The sequence below is a fragment of the Delphinus delphis genome, chromosome 2, assembly GCF_949987515.2.
Source record: "Delphinus delphis chromosome 2, mDelDel1.2, whole genome shotgun sequence".
NCBI classification, from domain to species: domain Eukaryota; kingdom Metazoa; phylum Chordata; class Mammalia; order Artiodactyla; family Delphinidae; genus Delphinus; species Delphinus delphis.
In genome coordinates this window covers 139,012,019-139,036,333 of record NC_082684.1, presented here as the reverse complement: position 1 = coordinate 139,036,333, position 24,315 = coordinate 139,012,019, and the positions used below count along the sequence as shown (strand labels likewise).

Genomic DNA, 24,315 nt, shown 5'->3' with positions numbered 1-24,315 from the left:
TTAAGTCATCCAAGACTTCCAAGACAGCTGAGGACAATGGCAGCTGCATAATTATCTCCCCAAATTTCTTCCCAAACAATAAGGAAAAATAAATTCTACATAAAACCACACCCACAGCATAATTTGAAGATATAGAATGACAAAACTGCAAATTAACTGTAAAAAAAGAAATATCATCAATCCCAGTGCACACACTCTCAGCTCCAAGAGCCACAAGGTTTTGTGCAAGCAGAAGCAGACTAAGAAAATCTGTAGAAAAGAGAGAAGAGGAAGGATAGTGAAGGAGCCTAAAGGTGATTTGGAATGACTGCCAGAAAGATTAAATCCACACTAAATCTGAAAATACTGAACAAATGTCCAGGCAGATCAGAGCACAGACTACAAGGAAGAGATTTCAAAGTACATTTAATTTAAAGAGTCAGGCATGATTTAAAGAAGCAGGTACAATTTAAAAAGACAGGTATGATTTATATGAGCATTCCTTGAAATGCAGAGAGGAGAAAAAAGACAAAAAAGAAAAGAGAAGCATTCTTTGGCAACTGGGTGGTAAAGGGTAAAAGAAAAAAAGGAGGGGGGGAATGTTTAGGGTTCTGCAAGACAAAAGAGAACTATAAAATTGGAGATATAACAAAGCTTCTCTCAAGCAAAAGAAACAAAGCACCAAAAAAAAAAAATCCTTTGAAGTACTTGAACTTTGCTATATAGACAGAAGAGGGTGTCATTAAATTAGGAATATTATTTAAAAAAACCCAATACCATAAAAATGAACAAGAAAAAAGTCCACAGAGAACTACTGCAGAAAATCAGTAAAGTTCACATACATCAACTGATGGAAATCTTCCTGATAACAAGAAAGCATAAGAAAATAAAAGTTAACAATCCAAGCAAAATTAAACACACAAACATTTCAGGATATAAAAAAAACCTTGAATCAGAAATTCAAAAACTAAAAGCAGAAAAAGACCACATAAATAATTAAAGTTTCTAAAGTTTTTGAAAAGGGAAGGAACAGGGAAGGAAGAAAGGGGAAAAAAAGGAAAAGAGCTGACTGAACTCAAGAAAGAAACGGAAGAAAAAGACAAAATTCTCAGAAATGAAGAATGAATTATAAACTGTCCAAGGAAGGGTAGACTCTAATAAAAAGTTAGCAAAGGGCAATTAAAGGCTGGAGCAGGGAAACAACTATGAGAATTAAAATCACACACACATACACACACACACACACACACACGAATCAGTGAAAGTAGTGGAAAGAGAAGACAAGCAAAGAAGGGCAAGTATTTGTACTACTGCATTACCTGAAAAAGTAAAACAAAAATGCAACAAAGAGCTGATTTTAAAGCTACTAGCCAAGAAAACTTGCCAGAAATAGAAAAAAAATTTTTTGAATCAATACAATAAGGGTTCACAAGGTACCTGGGAAATTGAGCAAGAACAACCAACTCTAAGACATTGGCCTTGTAAATTCAAGGATTTAGATAAAACCCTCAAGACCTCCGGGCAAAAAGATCAAATAACTTAAAAAGGTAAAAGAATTAGATTGGCATTGACATTTTAAAACCAGTCAAATAAACAGCACAGCAACAGCTTTTATAAAGCAAAAACTACAGGGGGTGCAAGGAAACATAGAAACACACAAATAATGGGAGACTTTAATATACCATCCCCAGTACAAGACAGATCAAGTGGACAAAAATATGTAAGGAAACAGAAGACCTAAACAACAGAATAATTTACTCTTTTTCCATTACCAGGATCTATTTCTGAATTCTCTATTTTGGTCCACTTGTCCATTCTTATGCCAACAGTGACTTGATTACAGTGGCTTTTATAAATATTCTGATGGCTGGTAAGGCAAGTCCCTAACCTTTAAGATTATTTCATTCAATTACATGCTACCTCTCCCAAGGTAGCATGTTCTAATTTGAACTTCATTAAATATATGTATTAATTTTCAGAAAATAGATACTTTTATGATAATTTGTCCACCTAAGAATATAGTATGTCTTTCTATTTTGATCCGATCTTATTTTAGATTTTCTTCATATAAGTCCTATGCCTTTCTTGATAAACTGTTTCTTGAGTATTTTTGATTTTGTGGCTACTATGAATGGAATTCCCCAATTTCCTTTCCTGGATAATTATTGCTATCCAGCCATCTGGGTACATTCGTACACTTTTCCAAATTATGCAAGGATAGAGATGAATCAAAGAACATAAACCATATAACAGGGTCAGAAAATGAAGAAAGCAAAGAAGTATTAAAGATAAAACAGAAAAAAAGGTCAGCAATAAGACTAAGCATATCTACTCATCACTATCAGCAAAACTCATCTATTAAAACCAAAGACAGGGCTTCCCTCATGGCACAGTGGTTGGAAATCCACCTGCCAATGCAGGGGACACAAGTTCGAGTCCTGGTCCGGGAAGATCCCATGTGCCGCGGAGCAACTAAGCCCATGCGCCACAACTACTGAGCCTGCACTCTAGAGCCCACGAGCCACAGCTACTGAAACCCACGCACCTAGAGCCTGTGCTCCACAACAAAAGAAGCCACTGCAGTGAGAAGCCCGCGCACCACAACAAAGAGTAGCCCCCACTCACTGCAACTAGAGAAAGCCCGCATGCAGCAATGAAGACCCAACAAAGCCAAAAATAAATAAATAAAATTTTTTAAAAAATCTGCTACAGAGCTACAATAATCAAAACAGTGTGGTACTGGCATATAGAACAATGGAATAGAATAGAGAGCCGAGAAATAAACCCTCACATATATGGTCAATGATTTTTGAAAAGGGCTCCAAGACATTCAATGGGAAAAGAACAGTCTTTTCAACAAATAGTGCTCAGAAAACTGAATATCCACATGCAAAAGAATAAAACTGAACCCTTTCCTCACACCACGTATAAAAATTAACTCAAAATGGATCAAAGACCTAATGTAAGACTGAAAACTCTTAGAAGAAAACAGACGGCAAAGCTTCAGGACATTGGATTTAGCACTGATTTCTTAGATATGACACCAGAGGCACAGGCAACAACAACAAAAAAATAGACAAAGTTGACTTCATGAAAATTTTTAAATTTTGTGCATCAAAAGACAGTAGTCATGGAGTAAAAAGGCAACCCACAGAATGGAAGAAAATATCTGCAAATCATATATCTGATAAGGGATTAACAGCCAAGATATAGAGAACTTCTTAAAAGCAAAAAACAAAACAAAACAAAAAAACCAACCCAATTCAAAATGGGCAAAGGACTTGAATAGACATTCCTCCAAAGAAGATATACAAACGGACAACAAGCAAATGAAAAGAAGGTCAACATCACTAACCATTAGAGAAAGGCAAATCAAAACTACAATGAGATACCACCTCACATCCATTAGGATAGCTTACCAGAAAAAAAATGTTGGCAAAGATGTGGAGAAACTGGCACCCTTGTGCACTGTTGGCAGGAGTGTAAAATGGTACAGGGGCTGTGGAAAACAGTATGGCATTCCTCAAAAAATTACAAACAAAATTACCATATGATTCAGCAATTCCATTTCTGGGTTTATACCCAAAAGAATTGAAAGCAGGGTCTTAAGAGATACTTGTAAACACATGTTCATAGCATCATTATTCACAAAAGCTAAAAGACAAAAGCAACCCAAGTATCCATCAACAGATGAATGGACAAATAAAACATGGTATTAACCATACAATGGGATATTATTCAGCCTTAAAAAGGAAGGAAATTCTGACACATACTACAACATGAATGAACCTTGAGGATGTTATGCTAAGTGAAATAATCCAGTCACAAAATGACAAATACTACACGATTCCATTCATACGATGTACTTAAGAGTATATAGTCAAAACCATAGAGACAGAAAATAGAATGGTGGTTGCCAGCGGCTTGGAGGAAGGGGGATAAGTAGTTATTGCTTAATCGGAATAGTTTCAGTTTTTACAAGATAAAAATAGTTACGGAGATGGACAACAATGGTAGTTGTACATCATGAATGTATTTAATACCACTGAACTGTACACTTAAAAATGGTTAAGGGCTTCCCTGGTAGCGCAGTGGTTGAGAGTCCACCTGCCGATGCAGGGGACACGGGTTCGTGCCCTGGTCCGGGAAGATCCCACATGTCACGGAGCGGCTAGGCCCGTGAACTATGGCCGCTGAGCCTGCGTGTCCGGAGCCTGTGCTCCGCAACGGGAGAGGCCACAACAGTGAGGGGCCCATGTACCGCAAAACAAAACAAAACAAAAACAAAAACAACAAAAAAATGGTTAAGATGGTAAATATGATGTTATATGTATCTTACCAAATACATATTTTTTTTTTAAAAAAAGTAAAAGGCACATTGCATGGGTGGGGGGGAAGGATGCTGTGAAACCAAGGCCCAGACCAACAGCTCAGAAAGGCAAAAAGTCTGCTTCACCGTTATTAAGAGAACAAAGAAATTGGTCATCCTTGGTCTGGGAGTAGACCTTCAGAGTAAAGCTATGCAAGTAATACAAAGAAGCAGGAGGTTCCAGGAGGAATTGGCCATCCATAGGTTAGGAAACCAGAATGTATCAAGGATAACTAGTAATGCAGTACTACAGTCAATAAAGTGTGTGTTGGGTTGTACAAAACTCATCAAAGAAAAACATTAAGAATGCCCTACCTTTTCCCACAACACCAGCTAATTCATGCTACTTCGTGGTTGGTTTGTTTCTCCTATTGTAGGCAAGATTTACCCTTTTTTATCTTGGAATTTTCACATATCCTAGCATGCATACTTTTGCACTTGTGTATCACCCCCTAAAAAGCTCTCAAATCTATCCAGATATCTCCATTTTCACTGCCACAACCCTCACCTAAGTTACAATCATCTCTCATCTGGACCACCAAAATAATCTCTTAATCCTCCTTTGCCTCCCTAGCCAGAGTAGTGCTTTAAAAAACAAACCTGATTGTGTCCCTCCCCTGCTTTAAAATCCTTTGGAATATGTCATCTGAGATTTGCTTCAAAATAATACAAGAGGCAAGGAAAGTGGATCGAAGCATGTGGTATGATAGGAGACAGATATTTGACCTTTGTCCAGTTCAGGCACATAGCTCCTAAAACCCTTGGAATCACTGGAGTGATAAGTATCTTTTGCATGCTTACTAGATGACTGGTGACTGGGGGCCCCTAGATAGTTTCAGGATCGGGGAAGGTCCTCAGAAATTGAAGCCATCATTAGAGTTGGAACTTTCAGCCCCCAAACCCCACCTCCCAGGAGGGGAGAGGGGGTGGAGATTGAGTTAAATCACCAATGGGCCAATGCTTTAATCAATGATGCTGAATTAATGAAACCTCCATAAAAACCCTTGAATGACAGAGTTTGGAGAGCTTCCAACATGCTCAAGGAAGGCATGGAAGCTCTTCACACCACCCTCCAGCCACCTCCACCCCCTGCCCCCTACAAATACCTTGCCCTAATCATCTCTTCCATTTGGTTGCTCCTGAGTTGTATCCTTTATAAGTCAGTAAACGCAAGTAAAGTGTTTTCTTGAGTTTTGTGAGCCATTCTAGCAAATTATCAAACCTGGCGAGGAGGTATTGGGAACACCCAATTTATAGCGAGTTGATCATAAGTATAACTGGCAACCTGGGACTTGCAACAGGCATCTGAAGTGGGGACAGATCTATGGGACTGAGCCCTTAATCTATGGAGCCTTTGCTAATTCCAGATAGTATCAGAATTGAGTTAAATTGGAGGACATACAGTGTCTAGAGAGTTAGAGGATTGGTTAGTGTGAGGAAAAAATCCACACATCTGGTGTCAGAAGTGTTAATGAGTGAAAACAGTCAGAGGGTCGAAATGAAGTAAAGTGGCCACGAACTGATAACTGTTGAAATGCATGTTGGGAAATATTCTCTCTGTTTATGTATATGTTTAATATTTTTCTATAATAAAAAGTTAATAAAGTCTTCTTTTTTATTTTTTTTAAATTTTTTGGCCACGCCGTGTGGCATGTGGGAATTTAGTTCCACGACTAGGGATTGTACTCACGCCCCCTTGAGTGGAAGTGTGGAGTCTTAACCACTGGACCACCCGGGAAGTCCCAATAAAGTCTATTTTTAAAGTTAAAATTTTTTCAGAAGCAATCTGAATTGACCTCTCACCCTTTCTCTCCCTTCTCTAGCCACACCATATGTACTCAATAATTGCTAATTGAATTAAATGTCACTTCCAAGGGAAACTATCCCTGAATGTACCCATATGAGATCAGGTCCCTCTTTTAAAATGCTCACACAACACCCAGTACTTTACCTTCACAGCATTCTGCACAGTTTGCAGTTATGTACTATTTATGTGATAATTTGCTTAGTGTCCTCTCATATTAGTCTATAAGGTCCATGAGGGCAAAGACAGTGTTGATTTTGCTTATACTCCTAATGTTTAGCACATAAAGGTAACGCACATAAAGGGACCTCAAGAAATATTTGCCGAATTGAGCTAAGCAATCTGGGTCTGTGGTTCATTATTTACAAAGAATCTAATTTAAACCCAGATATTATCTTACTCTGAACTGATATAATGGAAGCACTTTAAAAGAAATGATTCCAAGTGGGGTGGTACCACAGGGGACAGACACCATGGATTCTGTCTTCCATCCATTTCTGTCTCCTCCTCTCGCTGTACATACATTTCTGGAGTAGTTCCAGCTACTCCCAAGGCTTTCACCTACCTCTCATATACTAATGATTCAGTCCAAATGTCTCCCTCCTGAACTCCAGACCTGAACATCCACTGCTAAAGTGATATAACCATTCTGATCTTAAATCTTAAATTGAAAGGAATTTCAAAGGAAGGAATCTTAAACTCAGTATGTTTAAAACTGAACTTGTCAGGAATTCCCTGGTGGTCCACTGTTTAGGACTCCACACTTTCACTGCTGAGGGCCTGGGTTCTATCCCTGGTCCAGGAACTAAGATCCCACAAGCCACGTGGCACAGCCTAAATAAATAAATAAATAAATAAATAAATAAATAAATAAATAAATAAAACTGAACTTGTTGTTCCCCACCACCCCTCTGCCACACGCACAGCTAAAAATAAATTTATGAAGCTCTAAATTTATGAATTTAGAGATTCATGTAAGAAAGACATCACTAAAGATACTTATCAAGAGCATTTCTGGAAGTGCAGGAAGGACAGCCCATTTGCAAAGTTCTGCAACTGAAAATGAAGTGCACACACTGTGATCCAGCTCTCCCCACCCCTGCCCCAAGTACTTCCTTTCTCCAGGGCTTCATTACGCTGACACTGATTTTGGCACTCTAACTCATTAAAGCACACAAATTATCAATGTTTAGCTGCACAAAAGTAAACAACTGATTAAAAAGGAAAAAGCTTTTTTTGTTATTATCCCTATTTAGAAAGTACACTTAGAAAACGAAAGGACTTGCTGAGTTTGCTGACAAATTGTTTTGCTACATCAATAATCAGAACTAGTCAAATAAACCAGGAAGCAGACATGCTTATTAAGCAAGTAAAGAACTATAGACAAAATTGAATAAAACGAATGGGTTTTTACTTGTATTCAAGAACAACCAATCCACAATCCTGATGAACCAGCTAAACACTGGCACGGAAGAAAAACGAAAACTGCTGTCGTCTTGTTTTGTTTTGTTTTAATTTACAGTGATGATTTATACCACTAAAAGCCAATTGTTAATCACAACTAACTGCTGAACAATCATCAAAAGGAAGACACCGGAACTCACCAAAAAAGATACCCCACATTCAAAGACAAAGGAGAAGCTGCAATGGATGGTAGGAGGGGCGCAATCACGATAAAATCAAGTCCCATAACAGCTGGGTGGGTGACTCACAAGCGGAGAACAATTATACCACAGAAGTCCACCCACTGGAATGAAGGTTCTGAGCCCCACTTCAGGCTTCCCAACATGGGGGTCCAGCAACAGGAGGTGGAATCCCCAGGGAACCAGACTTTGAAGGCCAGCGGGATTTGATTGCAGGACTTCAACAGGACTGGAGGAACCAGAGACTGCACTCTTGGAGGGCACACACAAAGTAGTGTGCACACCAGGACCCAGGAGGAAGCAGCAGTGACCCCATAGGAGAGTGAACCTGACCTACCTGCTAGTGTTGGAGGGTCTCCTGCAGAGGCGGGGGGGCGGGGGTGGGGCGGCTGTGGCTCACTGCAGGCACAAGGAGACTGGCAGCAGAAGTTCTGAGAAGTAATCATTGGCATGAGCCCTCCCAGAGACCGCCATTAGCCCCACCAAAGAGCCCGCAGACTCCAGTGCTGGGTTGCCTCAGGCCAAACAACTAACAGGCAGGGAACTCACCCCACCCCTCAGCAGACAAGCAGATTAAAGTTTTACTGAGCTCTGCCAACCAGAGCAACACACAGCTCTACCCAACACCACTCCCTCCCATCAGGAACCTTGCACAAGCCTCTTACATAGCCTCATCCACCAGAGGGCAGACAGCAGAAGCAAGAACTACAATCTTGCAGCCTGCGGAATGAAAACCACAATCACAGAAAGATAGACAAAATGAAAAGGCTATGTCGCAGATGAAGGAACAAGATGAAACCCCAGAAAAACAACTAAATGAAGTAGAGACAGGCAACCATCCAGAAAAATAATTCAGAATAATGATAGTGAAGACGATCCAGGACCTCAGAAAAAGAATGAACGCAAAGATGGAGAAGATGCAAGAAATGTTTATCAAAGACCTAGAAGAATTAAAGAACAAACCAACAGAGATGAACAATACAATCACTGAAATGAAAAATACACTAGAAGGAATCAGTAGCAGAATAACTGAGGCAGAAGAACGGATAAGTGACCTGCAAGATAGAATGGTGGAAATCACTGCCATGGAACAGAATAAAAAGAAAAGAATGAAAAGAAATGAAGACAGCCTAAGAGACCTCTGGGACACCATTAAACACACCAACATTTGCATTATAGGGTTCCTAGAAGGAGAAAAGACAGAGAAAGGACCCAAGAAAATATCTGAAGAGATTATAGTCGAAAACGTCCCTAACATGGGAAAGGAGATAGCCACCCAAGTCCAGGAAGCACAGAGAGTCCCATGCAGGATAAACCCAAGGAGAAACACGCCAAGACACACAGTAATCAAATTGACAAAAATTAAAGACAAAGAAAAATTATTAAAAGCAACAAGAGAAAAAGGACAGCATACAAGGGAACTCCCACAAGGTTAACAGCTGATTTCTCAACAGAAACTCTGCAAGCCATAAGGGAGTGGCACAATATATTTAAACTGATGAAAGGGAAGAACCTACAACCAAGAATACTCTTCCCAGCAAGGATCTCATTCGGATATGATGGAGAAATCAAAGACTTTACAAACAAGCAAAAGCTAAGAGAATTCAGCACCACCAAACCAGCTCTACAACAAATGCTGAAGGAACTTCTCTAAGTGGGAAACACAAGAGAAGAAAAGGACCTACAAAAACAAACCCAAAACAATTAAGAAAATAGCAATAGGAACATACATATCAGTAATTACCTTAAATGTGAATGGATTAAACACTCCAACCAAAAGACACAGACTGGCTGAATGGATACAAAAACAAGAACCATATATGTGCTGTCTGCAAGAGACCCACTTCAGACCTAGGGACACATACAGACTGAAAGTGAGGGGATGGAAAAAGATATTCCATGCAAATAGAAATCACAAGAAAGCTGGAGTAGCAATACTCATATCAGATAAAATAGACTTTAAAATAAAGAATGTTACAAGAGACAAGGAAGGACACTACATAATGATCAAGGGATCAATCCAAGAAGAAGACATAACAATTATAAATATATATGCACCCAACACAGGAGCACCACAATACATAAGGCAACTGCTAACAGCTATAAAAGAGGAAATCGACAGTAACGCAATAAGAGTGGGGGACTTTAACACCTCACTTACACCAATGGACAGATCATCCAAACAGAAAATTAATAACGAAACACAAGCTTTAAATGACACAATAGACCAGATAGATTTAATTGATATTTATAGGACATTCCATTAGAAAACAACAGACTACACTTTCTTCTGAAGTGCACATGGAACATTCTCCAGGACAGATCACATCTTGGGTCACAAATCAAGCCTCAGTAAATAAAAGAAAATTGAAAGCGTATCAAGCAGCTTTTCCGACCACAACGTTATGAGATTAGAAATAAATTACAGGAAAAAAAACGTATAAAACACAAACACATGGAGGCTAAACAATACGCTATTAAATAACAAAGAAATCACTGAAGAAATCAAAAAGGAAATCAAAAAATACCTAGAAAAAAATGACAACAAAAACATGACAATCCAAAACCTACGGGATGTAGCAAAAGTAGTTCTAAGAGGGAAGTTTATAGCAATACAATCCTACCTCAATAAACAGGAAAAACCTCAAATAAACAATCTAACGTTACACCTAAAGGAACCAGAGAAAGAAGAACAAACAAAACCCAAAGTTAGTAGAAGGAAAGAGATCATAAAGATCAGAGCAGAAATAAATGAAATAGAACCAAAGAAAACAACAGCAAAGATCAATAAAACTAAAATCTGGTTCTTTGAGAAGATAAACAAAAGTGACAAACCTTTAGCCAGACTCATCAAGAAAAAAGGAGGAAGAGGACTCAAATCAATATAATCAGAAATGAAAAAGGAGAATTTACAATGGACACCACAGAAATACAAAGCATCATAAGAGACTACTATAAGCAACTATATGCCAATAAAATGGACAATCTGGGGCTTCCCTGGTGGCGCAGTGGTTGAGAGTCCGCCTGCCAATGCAGGGGACACGGGTTCGTGCCCTGGTCTGGGAAGATTGGAGTGGCTGGGCCCGTGAGCCATGGGCGCTGAGCCTGTGTGTCCGGAGCCTGTGCTCTGCAACGGGAGAGGCCACAACAGTGAGAGGCCCACGTACCGCAAAAAAAAAAAAAAAAAAAAAAAAAAGGACAACCTGGTAGAATGGACAAATTCTTAGAAAGGTATAAAATTCCAAGACTGAACCAGGAAGAAATAGAAAATATGAACAGACCAATCACAAATAATGAAATTGAAACTGTGATTTAAAGTCTTCCAACAAACAAAAGTCTAGGACCAGATGGCTTCACAGGTGAATTCTATCAAACATTTACAGAAGAGTTAACACCCATCCTTCTCAAACTCTTCCAAAAAATTGCGGAGGAAGGAACACTCCTAAATTCATTCTACAAGGCCAACATCACAAAATTGGGTTATTCGTAGAGTCGCGGATGGACCTAGAGACTGTCATACAGAGTGAAGTAAGTCAGAAAGAGAAAAACAAATATTGTATATTAACACATATATGTGGAATCCAGAAAAATGGTACAGATGAACTGGTTTGCAAGGCAGAAATAGAGACACAGATGTAGAGAACAAACGTAGGTACACCAAGGGGGGAAAGCGGGGGTAGCGGGTGTGGGATGAATTGGGAGAGTGGGATTGACATATATACACTAATATGTATAAAATAGATAACTAATAAAAAAAATTTAAAAAAAAACAATACTTTGTTCAAAAGAAAAAAAGGCCAATTGTTCTTTTTTCCACTCATGGTCCAATGAACAAATCCAAATTTAATTATATACACAAACTACTGAAGTCACCAATGAAAAGTGGGGTTCGAAAAACTACCAAAGGACTGAAAAGAAACCGAATAGCACTACCTATCTTTGTAAAACATAAATGAGGGAAGCTGACGGTTTTGAGCACAGAGGTAGACTTAATGGTGCCTACAAGTGAATTTATCAAATTTTGAAGCTTTCTAACATTCTCTAGGTGAACAGAACAATAATAGCCTCTAACATTCATTGAACATGTTCTATGTGGCAGGCACTGTGCTAAACCCTTTCGATGTACTATCTTATATAATCTCAGAACAACTCTAAGAAATAGGTACTATTATTATTCCCATTTGCAAGGAAAGGAAATGGAGGCACAGTGAGGCTAAGTAGTTACCCAAAGGTCACACTGCCAGTAATTGATAGAGTAAGGATTCAAACCAGAGCAGTCTGACATTCAACCTCAACCACTAAATCGTGCTGCTTATCACTATCATGATGGTTTCACAGGTTCTGTGTCACTAAATTTCTAAAAATAAAAATCTCAGAAGGTTTCAATGTGTCAACTGCCAATTCAGTTATTTCTTTATTGCTAAGATAAAATCTGTTTCTCCTAGCCACTCTGTCCAGATCCTTAAATGATCCCAAACAGGTTACAACAACAACAAAATACTTTTCATAGTCCTCATCATAAATGTGCAGGACAGAAATGCAAAGGACTGAGAAGAGCATCTTCTTTTTTTAAGAAGATGTTGGGGGTAGGAATTTATTAACTTATTTATTTTTGCTGTGTTGGGTCTTCGTTTCTGTGTGAGGGCTTTCTCTAGTTGTGGCAAGCGGGGGCCACTCTTCATTGCGGTGCAGGGGCCTCTCACTATCACGGCCTCTCTTGTTGCGGAGCACAGGCTCCAAGACACACAGGCTCCAAGACACACAGGCTCAGTAGTTGTGACTCACGGGCCTAGTTGCTCCGCGGCATGTGGGATCCTTCCAAGCCAGGGCTCGAACCCGTGCCCCCTGCATTAGCAGGCAGATTCTCAACCACTGCGCCACCAGGGAAGCCCAAGAGCAAAATAATTTTGATAGAGAACAAAGTCATAAAATTTCCATTATCTGACTTTTAGGCTTATTATAAGGCTACAGTAATCAAGACATCTACTATCATAAAGATAAACAGAACAGAATTGAAAGTCCAGAAATAGGCCCACAGATACATGGGCAATTGATTTTTAACTAAGGTGCCAAGATAGTTTAATGGGGAAAGGATAATCTTCAACAAAGGGTGCTGGATCAACTGGATATGCACATGGTAAAAAATGAACCTCAACCCTAATTTCATACCATGTACAAAAATCAACTCAAATTGGCTCATAGACCTAAATGTAAGAGCTAAAACTACAAAAATCTCTAGAAGAAAACATAGGAAAAAATCTTAGCAACCCTGGATTAAGCAAAGACTTCTTAAATAGGACTCAAAAAATTGACACATTAGACTTCATCAAAATTAAAAACGTCTGCTGTTCAAAAAGCACTGCTAAGAAAATAAAAAGGCAAGCCGCAAATTTAAACTATTTGCAAAATACATATCCAACAAAGGACTAGTACCAAAAATATGTAAGAAGAGCCCTTTCAACTCAGTAGTAAGAAAACACAATTTTTTTAAATGGACAAAATATTTGAACAGACATTTCACCAAAGATATATAAATGGCCAAACAAGCATATAAAAAGATGCCCAACAACATTAGTCATTAGAGAAATGCAAATTAAAACTACAAATGAAATACTATTACAAACCCACTAAAATGGCTAAATTCAAAGAAACAGTACAAGGTATTTGTGAGGATGTGAAGCAACTAAAACTCTAATAAACTGGTAGTGGGAATGTAAAGTGGAAAATGGCAGTTTATTATAAAACTAAACATATACTGTATTTACTATATATGCAGCAATTCCACTCCTTAGGTATTTCTCCAGAAAAAGGAAAACACATGACCACATAAAAACCTGTACGTGAATGTTCATAGCAGCTTTATTCATAATAGCTTAAAACTGGAATTTCAAATGTCCATCAACTGATGAATGGATTGACAAATTATAGTATATTAATACAATGGCATACCACTCAGTAATAAAAAGGAATGAACTACTGGTACAAGCAACAACGCAAATGAATCTCAAAAGAATTACACTAAATTAAAGAAGCCAGTCACAAAAAAGTATATAACTATGCTTCCGTATCTATACACTTCTAGAAGAAGCAACACTATAATGATAGAAAGCAGATCAGTGGTTGCCAGTGGCTAGGGAATAGGGAGAGTGGATTAACTGCTGCAAAGAGGTATAGCAGAACTTTCTGGGGATGATGAAAATGAAAATGAAAAATATCATGATTGTGGTGGCAGCTTCATGATCACACATGGGTCAAAATTTGTCAAAATTGTTCATTTGAAATGGTAAATTTTGTTGTATATTAATTATACTCATTAAAGCTGAACAAAAACAAATAAAAAAACCAATAACTTGGAGACCTCTTGCCTCCTCTTGTCCACTTAATGCCCAAAGGTTCTGGGACCTCCTCTTCTTCTTCTCAATATTTTCCTTTCTTTTTACATCAACTGTATATCTTCATTGCTAAAGCTGAACCCATCACTACATTGATACCTCCCAAATCCACATCTCTGGACAGCACCCCTGCAGAATGCTGGTCTTGTTTCCAAAAGCCTCATGGATATCACCATGTCAGTGCTGCCTACTCTCAATTCACCATGTCCAGAATTAACTTCAATCTCTTCCAGCTTCCCTACCTCCTAATGTTCTCCTCCCCTCCCCTCCTACATTCTTACAAAACCAGTTCCTTCTCATACATCACTCAAGTACCCTTAATCAAAACCATAGAACGGTCTTTGACTCAGGCCTTTCCTTTACACCCCAGCCTCTTTTAACATTTTTCCACTGGCTCCACCTCGTTTCAACCATTATAACCTACCCTGGGAAACTGCAACGGGCTCCCAAAGAGTCTCCCCATTCCCCTGCATTCTACCTACTTCTGGATTAATCTTAAAGCTCAGTTCTAACCAATTATTTCATTACCCGTTTATAAAGAAGTCAATGGCTCTCCACTTCCTATGAAACAGAAAACAAGACATTGTTGTGGGTTTAAATCCATTCAGAGGGAGCCAAGTTTGCCTTCCGATTTCATCTTCCACAATCCCCCTAAATACATCCTATTTTAACAAACCAAACACTCTGACCTCGGTGCCTTTGTTCATGCTAGTCCCTATAACTGATGGCCCTCACCTATTTAATCTTTACCTGTCAAAATCCGTATTTCTCCTTCAAAGGCCTATCTCAAAGGTCACTTCCTCCATGAAGCCTTTCAGGTTTTAATCACTCTACACTCACCAATACAGATTTGATCACTTCCTCCTCTAAACTCTGAGAACACTTTTATTTACACATATTGTAACATCTGTCATACTCTGCCTGATTTATTATTTGTGTACTTGTCTTCATCACCACTGCCCCATGTACTCTACAACCAGGCAAGCTTTTCAAGGCTGGTGCTCTGTACTGCTCCCTCTTTTGCCCCTTTAAGTCACTGGCATCCTACCTTTTTTGCTGCAGGGGCTCAGGAACTCTCTGCAGTAGATGAATTAATTCTGGTCTTAAGAAGTTGACAAGAGAAATTTAAAAAATTATATTATCCATGGGGTCTATAAGGATAAATCAGATAATAGATTGCATTCTGCCTTTTTTGTTACAAGTTGGAACTCTGCCTGAAGAGAGATTCTTCTTAAAACGACCCTCAAAATCCACTAAACCAAATCTTCCTACAAGCCAATTTTCAGTATAATATTCCTCTGCTTACAACTTTACAATCATTTAAAATGGGTCCTGGGCTAGGCATTCTCTATTTGACCCCAGTCTCCCAAACAAACTTAATCTCTATCTCTCTATGCTCTGTTTTGTGCCCTTTAAGGCTGACCTTGAGGACTATACTGTCCATACTCCCCTAGTTTCCATTTGGGTCACGCCAATGAGAGGCACTAGCAGGAAATTAGAGGATGAGAAGAAAAAGAAATCAGTGTCCTTATTCCCTTGGCTCTTTCCCCACCTGGAACCCTTTCCCCTATGGCCACAGGTCCTTGGCTTCCACTGCTCCCACTCTCATCAGGCTTCAGTAATCCTCTTCTTGTCCCCTCTGGCTTAAAAGTACCAATGGCTTCCAGACACTGCTAGGCCTTGGGAACTTCACAACCCCTTGTTGCTTTCCTTAACCCTACCCAAATCTCTATAACTAGTTCACTTATTTCCTGCCAGGACCCTCAGTAATACAGCTCCCTAGGCTTAGAATTCCTCACTCTGCTTCCCAAGGCTCACAACCACCTGTTCCCTCTAACCCATCAAATCTTAACCACTCCATGCTCCTCAGCAGCCCTCTGCTGTGGTCAGGCAGGCATCCCTACCAATCCTTAGTATCACTCAGTTGTGATGTGTTCACTCCTACTCTGCACCTTTACTCACGCTGCTGCCCGCCCCAGGATGCCCACCCCTTCCTCTCTACATAACAAACCCTATACTTCCTTCAGTACAAATTCAGATCCTACGTCCTCCCCGCCCACCCCCCACTCCATTAAACCTGTTCTAATAACCTTAACCCACAATTACCTTTCTTATCTTGGAACTTCCATTTCTCTTACACAGAAGTACTTTGAAAACTATGAAAACTAAATGTTAGGTATTGCATTGTATGGTCTCTAATTGTTCACCACATATCTCCTAAAGGGAAGTAATTTGAACTATTTTAAATTCCTTCTTTTATATTCTGTTAAGAATATACACTAACATTAGAAATACAGTCATTCTTGTTGACAAAGAGTGATAAATAAAGATACATCAAGGGCTTCCCTGGTGGCGCAGTGGTTGAGAATCCGCCTGCCGATGCAGGGGACACGGGTTCGTGCCCCGGTCCAGGAAGATCCCACATGCTGCGGAGCAGCTGGGCCCGTGAGCCATGGCCCCTGAGCCTGCGCGTCTGGAGCCTGTGCTCTGCAACGGGAGAGGCCACAACAGTGAGAGGCCCGCGTACCGCAAAAAAAAAAAATCAATACAGTGTTCTAGTACAAAAAGTTTATGATAACTAGCTATGAGCAAGTTTACTACACTTTTAATTACTGTTTTCAGTGTAATAGTTATAACAATGGCTGCTATCAACCTTGGGGTTTTTAGAACATAAACGCACTTTTTAATGAAACGACCCTTGGGAACAAAAGAGTAAAACAAATTATCAATTTGTCGAGTTCACCAACCTGTTATGCAAATAGATGCAATTATTCCAGAAATGCAAACAGTAACGTCAGCACATGCAGGATACCTTAATTTGTAGCTGACCAGTGGCCATGAACCAGACAATAGACTTCAACAAAAGTGGATTTTCTAGAGGCATGAAGAGGCCAGTGGTCCTCATCATATATTGTTTGTAGAGAAAATCTCCTCCCCCTTCTTTAGAACCACCTATTTACTAGCCTCTAAAGCCTAAGTCATGGCAATCAACATTTTTGGTAAAATTATCCTCACTGAACTGCCAATGATACATCCAATTTACACTTCAAGAACTCATTCTTATGAGGCTCCCTAAAATAAATGGAGAAATAGCAAACATGTAGGAAGCAGGTACTATGGCTAGCTCCTCACACAATCTCAGAATATCAGTATGTGAATATGATTTTGAGGAGAAAAAAATAAAACTTAAGCAACTATTAGAAATGGTGTCAAACGAAACAGGGGGCAGGCAGGGAGAGACATAACAGTACCAAATACTAACTGGCTTCAAAGTAACCTTTTTATCTTTTCATTTAAAAAACAAAACAAAAACCCCAAAACACAAACAAAACTAAAAACAAAGGGCTGTACCCCTAGCACATTTACTAATGAACTAAGGTCAGTCCTATTTGTACATTTAAAAAAATTTTTCGGGCTTCCCTGGTGGCGCAGTGGTTGAGAATCTGCCTGCTAATGCAGGGGACACTGGTTCGCGCCCTGCTCTGGGAGGATCCCACATGCCACAGAGCACCTAGGCCCGTGAGCCACAACTACTTGAGCCTGCGCGTCTGGAGCCTGTGCTCCGCAACAAGAGAGGCAGCGATGGCCCGCGCACCGCGATGAAGGGGGGCCCCCGCTTGCCACAACCAGAGAAAGCCCTCACACAGAAACTTAGACCCAACACAGCAAAAATTAATTAATTAATTAACTCCTACTCCCAACATCTTAAAAAAAAAAATTAAACAAGGCATTCATTTTAATGGTAAAAAAAAAAAAGTTTTTTCTTCTGTAACTATATGTTAATTTTAACAAAGGTATTCTAATTTATTACTACTAGAAACTTGACAAGAATGTGCAAAATGTATCCATAGTAGGAAAGTCTATCTCACACAAAGCACAGTGTGCCTAAAGGACTCAGAACCCAGAAGAGGAGAAGGATATGTAAGCAACTGCAATACAGTATGATAACACTGCATAACAAAGTTACCCAGCAGGAGCCATGGATAATACTAAGGGAATGAAGAGAAGAAAAGAATGCCCAGGACACAAGAAATATCCCAAAAGTTAAGATATGAGGGCTTAAAATAAAAGAGCTATAATGTACTGGGTTTGTGAGGAGATGAATTTTAAGGATATTCAGAAGGTATGCTCAGTAAGACTAGGCTCAATCAACATTTTCACATTGCAATTTTAATCAAGAATAAGGTACTGCTTAAACTAAGAAATATCTTATTCATCGCAGCCTTTTTTAGAATAGCAAAAAGGAAAAAACAAAAAGGGGAAACAATCTGAAATTCACCAACAAGAAACTGGTTAAATAAATAATACACACACACTGAGATTCAAGGCAATCATTAAAATGAACAAGTAAGATCTATAACTATCTGGAATGTGTTGAACTGAAATGATAACCAAGACTTATTAAGTTAATAATACATTAAGATATAGACCAAATAATTCTACTCCTGGTTATATATCCAAAGGAACTGAAAGCAGGGACTCGAGCAGATACTTGTACATCGATGTTCATAGCATCATTATTCTCAATAGCCCAAAGGCAGAAACAACTCATGTCTATCAAGAGATGAATAGGTAAACAAAATGTGGTACATACATACAGTCGAATATTACTAAGCCATAAAAAGGAATGAAATTTTGATATATGTTCCAACTTGGATGGACCTTGAAAGTATTAAATTTAGCAAAATAAGCGAGACAAGGAAGGACAAATATTGCACAATTCCCCTTACATGAGGAACCAAAAATAGGCAAATTCATAGAGAAAGTAGACTAGAGATTACCAGGAGCTGGGGGAAGAGGGGAAGAGGGAATTATTGTTTAATGGGTACAGAGTTTTTGTTGGGGATGCTGGAAAAGCTTTGGATATAGACAGTAATGATGGTTATACGACATTGTGAATGCATTCAATGTCACTGAATTGTACACTTTACAAATGATTTAAATGTTAAAAATGCTATCTGTATTTTAGCACAATAAAAAAAATAAGATGTAGAGAAGTCTGCAGTACGCTAACATTTGTATAAAAGGAAAAAGAGAGAGAATATACATAAATGCATGATTAGAGAGGTTTAGAATCTTGGAAAGAATACACAAGAAACTGTTAACTCTGGGAAAAAATAGGAAAGTGGAGAGAACAGAATGAAAGGGAGATATACATTTTGCTGTAATCCCTTTTATACCATGTGGGTTTCTATCCATGTGCATATATTGCTTAAGAATATTTTTTTATTAAAGAAAGGAAAAGAATTATCCCGGCAAGGATAATCTTCCCATGGATGCTACAACCATTGTGAAAAGGTTGTAGGAGAGAGTATTTTCACACAATCTCAAAATACCACACTCCCTAGATTAATTACTAGTTACAAAGGGGAAAAAATGTGCATTTATAAAGTGATCTGGTAACAGCCACCACTTTAAATCAGTGATCAAACTTAGCATTACCTATAATGGAAAAAAATGGCATTAGGTGCCTCATGAGGTGATGCAAAAAGCACACACCACCTAAACAGTGTTCAACCAATTCATGTTTAACTTGAATATGTAATCTTAAAGAAACAATCAGCAAATTCAGATTATAGTACATTATGTAAGACAAACAGCCTAGATTCTTCAGTAAAATTAGTATCATTGAAAAAGAGGGGAGGTAGGAAAGGGGATTGTTCTAGATTAAGAGACTAAAGTGACTTAAAAACCAAAAGCAATATGTGAATATGACTGGATTGTGGATCAGAAAAAAACAAAAAAGTTATAAAAGATATGTGGGAGACAAAGAGAACAATTTAAATACAGACACCGCATACTAAATAATGAATTCAAGTTATCTTCCTTAGCTCTGATACAGGTATTGTGGTTACAATGGAGAATGTCATTTATAGGAGATGCGCACCTGAAATATTTTTTTTTGAGGGGTGAGGGAGTACCTTGCTGACTACAATTTACTCTCACTTAAAACAAAACGTGTATGTGTGTGTGTTTAGAGAAAAGAAAAAAAAGCAACTGCAGCAAAATGTTACAATCTGTGAAACTAAGTGAAAAGGACATGGGTGCTTATTGTACTGTTGTTCTTCAACTTTTCTATAGATTTGAGAAACTTTCAAAATAAAAGTTTGGAGCAGTGTGCAGAAACAGTTGAATCAGGCACAGCTGAGCTCCAGTGGTAAAAATGAGGAAAGAAAAAAAGATTATCTTTTACAATAAAAATATACAGAGGAGTTAAATAAGTATGGTTTTTCTATTATTAACCATGTCCTTCCTGATAGAGCATACATAATAGGGTCATTTATTCCTAGGAGTATCTGTGATAATCAAATATCACTTTTAATTTCCCTGCAACATAATTAAGTAATTATAGTGATATCATCTCTATAAACTGAGTTAGAATTATGAATCTTACTCAAAAAGGACCAGGGCAGGGGATGGATTATTGCTCCCGTAAACAGAGACCCTAAGTTGCCTACCCTTCTTAGAAGGAAGATAAAACCCAGACAGCAAGATGATAAGTTTACTTAAGCTTGTGCTCTGTACAAATTACACAGAAGGAAGCTAATGGGCAGGGAATAGCTGAGTTCAACAAAAATGAGAAGGCAGACCTCTTCATCTCTTAAATCTTCAACCCACATTCTTCACTGTTTCAAAATAGTTATGAATTCTTGTATCAGAAAATATCTAAGCTAATCTCTATTATAACATGACTGGAGGTAAATTATAGCAGAAAAAACCTAAATGGCAAAACTGATTTGGAAATGAGCTTAACTATCTTTGACTATGTTCTTTGAGAATTCACCTTTAAACAAAATAGTGAAGTCACACTATGAAGACCTAACAAAGGAGGAAATGGAAAGCTTTTCTTATTCCCTCATCTTGAATCCTACCTCCCTCTGAATATCTCTTAACAGAAAATAGCAGAATCTGAAAATAATTTCATCTCTGTGAAACTAATCAAGCTATACATTTACTGTATGTACACTTCTATGAAGATATATGATACTTTGTTTAAAAGGTTTTTAAACATTTTTAAAAATAAAATACATAGATGCAAGACTAACAAAACATGTACAGGATCTATATGCTAAAAATTGCAAATCACAGATGAAAGAAATCAAAGGAGCTCTAAATAAGGATATGCCATGTTCCTAGATCGGAGGACTAAATATAAAATTGTCATTTCTCCCCCAAAATGATCTACAGGTTTAATACAATAACTATCAAAATCACAGCAAGATTTTTTGCAGCTACAGATGAACTTACTTTAAAATTTATATGGAAAAGCAAACAAACTAGCATAGCTAAAATCATAAGCCTTACCATCAATTTAAAACCAACAGAGACATAAATAAAATATAATCCAATCCTCAAAAAGAAAAACATTTTGAAATAAGATCACGCCAAAAATCTGCTTGGGCAAAGAGAATGATTAACAAAGCAAATTACTAGATGTAGTCAAGAAAAGAGAAAGCAAGATCAGCTAAAGAACCAACTTCAAGTACAAAAAGCCCTTCCACAACCCAACACAACAGGCTCCTTTCCCCTCCCACCACTGCAACAGTATTGATAATCAGAGATGGTTACATACAGACGCACACACACACATAAACTCACTAAAAAAGCCCATATAAGAATGTTCAAAAGAACCATACTTTATTCTTTTATTTTTTTTTAATTTATTTTATTTATTTATTTTTGGCTGTGTGGCTGCGCGCGGGCTTCTCTAGTTGCAGCGATTGGAGGCTATTCTTCCTTGCGGTGCACGGGCTTCTCATCGCAGTGGCTTCTCTTGTTGTGGAGCACGGGCTCTAGGTGCGCGGGCTTCAGTGGCTGTGGCACACGGGCTCAGTAGTTGTGCCTCGCGGGCTCTAGAGCACAGGCTCAGTAGTTGTGGCGCATGGGCTTAGTTGCTCCGCGGCATATGGGATCCTCCCGGACCAGGGCTCCAACCCGTGTCCCCTGCACTGGCAGGCGGATTCTTAACCACTGTGCCACCAGGGAAGTCCCATACTTTATTCTTTTTAATGTTTACTTAAAGAGATCTGAGTTACTCGTCTTTTAATCCAGTATAGTGTGAAAAGAGTTTTTTCCCCTATCAAACTACAAAACAATCAATAATCCCAAATTTTACAGAAAAAAACAATAAAATAAAGCTTTACACTACAGTAGTCCCCCCTTATCCACAGGGAATATGTTCCAAGACCCCCAGTGGATACCTGAAACTGAGGATAGTACCAAATACAAATATATTATGTTCTTCCTATACATACATACCTATTATAAAGTTTAATGTATAAATTAGGCATAGTAAAAGATTAACAATAATAATAAGATAGAACAATGTAACAATATACTGTAATAAAACAGTATACATAACAATATACTATAATAAAAATTATGTGAATATGGTCCTTCGCTCTCTCAAAATATCTTACAGTACAAGTTTAATGCCTTTCCCATCTTAACTAAGCACTTCTGCACTATGGCCATAACTTTTGCAGTCTGAAGTGCATCAGCAAAACTAGTACAAAATCCTATTTCCTTCTTCACAATTTCACAGATAGAAGATTCATTCTTATCACAGAGTTTAGGAACCTCAGCATAGATTTTTGTCTTTCCTTATGAAGTTGAGAACTTTAACTTTTTCACTTAAAGGAAGCACTTAACTGCTTCTTTGGCATATCCAAATTGCCAGCATCACTACTCTTGCACTTTGGGGCCATTATTGAGTAAAACAAGGGTTACTTGAACACAAGCACCGTACAAAGGGATGATTCACATCCCAGACGGGATGGAGCAGGACCACAGGAAATTTAGTCAGGTTATTCAGAATGGCGAGCAATTTAAAAATTATGAATTGTTTATTGCTGGAATTTTCCATTTAATATTTTCGGACCATGGTTGACAGTGGGTAGATTTGGATGGACCTAAAAACTGTCATACAGAGTGAAGCAAGTCAGAAAGAGAAAAATAAATATCGTATTTTAATGCATATACGTGGAATCTAGAAAAATGGTACAGATGAACCTGTTTGAAAGGCAGAAATAGAGACACAGATGTAGAGAACAAACATATGGACACCAAGGGGGAAAGGGGAGTGGGATGAATTGGGAGATTGGGATTGACATATATACACTAATATGTATAAAATAGATAACTAATGAGAACCCGCGGTATAGCACAGGAAACTCTACTTAGTGCTCTGTGGTGACCTAAATGGGAAGGAAATCCAAAAAAGAGGGGATATATGCATACATATGGCTGATTCACTTCGCTGTACGGTAGAAACTAACACAACATTGTAAAACAACTATACCCCATTTAAAAAAAAAAAAAAGCGAAACCATGGATAAGAGGCGACTGCTGTACTCACTGCCTCCTTAAATTAACCTAACCCCAAACACGTTTTTTATCTATTCACCCTGTTACTAACAGGTCAGCTATTAAAGTGTGTGTACTGGGGAGGGGACTATACATCTCAGTTGGCCCAGGATGTTACCATTTTATGCCTGCTGTCCCCACATGTCCCTTTTTACTACAGTAGAGGCAAAAGACCAAATGCCTATGAATATTCTAAGAATACAGTATTTTAGGTTATAAAACAATACATATATAATTTTGAAACAATTCTCTGAATATATAAAAGATCTAGAAAAAATGTGGAGAACTACACATGAGAATTAACGGCAGTTACTCTGTGTGGTGTGAGTTTTCACTTTTTTCTTTGTATTTCCCTATACCACCTAAATATTACTTTTTACAACAGCATATATTACTTTTTTTTTTTTTTTTAAAGAAGATGTTGGGGGTAGAAGTTTATTTATTTATTTTTGGCTGTGTTGGGTCTTCGTTTCTGTGCGAGGGCTTTCTCTAGTTGTGGTGAGCGGGGGCCACTCTTCATCGCGGCGCACGGGCCTCTCACTGTGACGGCCTCTCTTGTTGCGGAGCACAAGCTCCAGACGCGCAGGCTCAGTAGTTGTGGCTCACAGGCCTAGCTGCTCCGCGGCATGTGGGATCCTCCCAGACCAGGGCTCAAACCCATGTCCCCTGCATTAGCAGGCAGATTCTCAACCACTGCGCCACCAGGGAAGCCCCAGCATATATTACTTTTTACACTTAGGAGGGAGTCATTTCCATTTGTTA

The 24,315-nt window shown here is 38.5% G+C and overlaps 1 protein-coding gene across 11 annotated transcripts in view; it reads right to left on the bottom strand.

The window, feature by feature from the left end:
* HERC1 (HECT and RLD domain containing E3 ubiquitin protein ligase family member 1) overlaps window positions 1–24,315 on the bottom strand; it is a 213,269-nt gene that overhangs the window by 174,509 nt on the left and 14,445 nt on the right. Inside the window, exon 1 of one of the 11 annotated variants that reach the window (XM_060005807.1) lies at window positions 15,236–16,088. The exons of 9 other annotated variants lie outside the window; for them this stretch is intronic. The gene's annotated coding sequence lies outside the window, so the exon portion shown is untranslated. Of the gene's footprint in view, window positions 1–8,132; window positions 8,172–15,235; window positions 16,089–24,315 lie in introns of those variants that run through there. One more of the 11 variants, XM_060005805.1, reaches the window with a different exon arrangement.